Raw genomic sequence first — 966 nt, forward strand, 5'->3', positions numbered from 1 at the left:
CATCTTTGTGACAGGCCAATTTCAGCTCCTGATTTAACTTACATCCGACATCCAGACTACTGTTTGGGGGCCTGTAGATGACTCCCAAGAGGGTTTTTTTTACCCTTTAGTATTTCGTGCTCTATCCACACTGACTCTACATCCCCTGACTCTAGGTCCCCCGTGCAAGGGACTGAATATCGTCCCTTATCAACAAGGCCACCCCACCCCCTCTGCCTGTCAGTCTGTCCTTACGATAGCACGTGTAGGCTTGTATATTCATTTCCCAGGCCCTGTCCACTTGAAGCCACGTCTCAGTTATCCCCACAATATCGTATCTGCCAATTTCCAAAAGAGCCTCAAGCTCATCCATCTTATGTCTAATGCTTCGTGCATTTCATGTATAGTGTTTTTAATTTGTTACTGCTCTCACCCTTCCCATCAACCCCTATTTCACTCAACCTTACAGCATGATCCCTTTCCGAGTTTTCTGCCTCATTGATACAGTTGTCTTTCTTGACTTCTCTTGTTCTAACTTTCCCTTCAATTTCCTTTTTAAACATCCAGTTTGTCCCCCCCCCTACTTAGTTTAAATGTAGCGGTGTTGCAGTAGAAAACCTGCCTGCCAGAAAACCTTGCTGCCTGTACACTGGCTGGTGTCACTGAGTACCCCTCTCTCTCAGGGGGATACCTGTACACTGACTGGTATCATTCAGATCACACACCCCAATCCCTATCTCAGGGGGATATCTGTACAGGGACTGGTATCGTTCAGATCCCACACCCCAATCCCTATCTCAGGGCAATATCTGTACACCGACTGGTGTCTTTAAGACAGCTCTCTCTCTCTCAGGGAGATGATATCTGTGCACTGACTGGTGTCTCTCAGTGGCCCCTCTCTCTGTCAGGGAGATACCTGTACATTCACCAGCATCTCTCAGACCACACTCACTCTCAGGGAGGTTTCTGTACACTGACTGGTGTCAC

This window comes from Chiloscyllium plagiosum, chromosome 48, assembly GCF_004010195.1.
Source record: "Chiloscyllium plagiosum isolate BGI_BamShark_2017 chromosome 48, ASM401019v2, whole genome shotgun sequence".
Taxonomy (NCBI): domain Eukaryota; kingdom Metazoa; phylum Chordata; class Chondrichthyes; order Orectolobiformes; family Hemiscylliidae; genus Chiloscyllium; species Chiloscyllium plagiosum.